This window comes from Acyrthosiphon pisum, chromosome A1 (genome assembly GCF_005508785.2).
Source record: "Acyrthosiphon pisum isolate AL4f chromosome A1, pea_aphid_22Mar2018_4r6ur, whole genome shotgun sequence".
In the NCBI taxonomy this organism is placed as follows: domain Eukaryota; kingdom Metazoa; phylum Arthropoda; class Insecta; order Hemiptera; family Aphididae; genus Acyrthosiphon; species Acyrthosiphon pisum.
In genome coordinates, this window is record NC_042494.1 from 164,991,277 (window position 1) to 164,991,717 (window position 441).

Sequence of the window (441 nt, forward strand, 5' to 3'; positions counted from 1 at the left end):
GATCAATAATATAATATTATAATCAAATAATATAGCAGACCTCGTTATTTTTTAAATCACTCAATGTCACACCTGTGAATCCAGCCATAACCTCTTCTTAAAATAAAAGTTTGTAAATTCTAAAAACCTATAGGTACCTACCTAACCTTTACCTTTGCGCCGTTGTCACCCTGGACGTCAGGAATGCGTTCAACTCGGCGTCTTGGAAGCTGATCGACGCATCGCTGCAGAGGTGCAACACTCCAGAGTACCTGATCAACGTCATCCGTTCATACATGTCCGACCGGTCAATCATCATCGACAGGGACCCCGACTCCGGCGCAGCGCACCTCCCTGTGATGTGTGGCGTACCGCAAGGGTCGGTCTTGGGACCCACTCTTTGAAATCTCTTCTATGACGGGGTTCTAAGACTCAGTGTCCCAAGCCCGACCAGGCTCATAG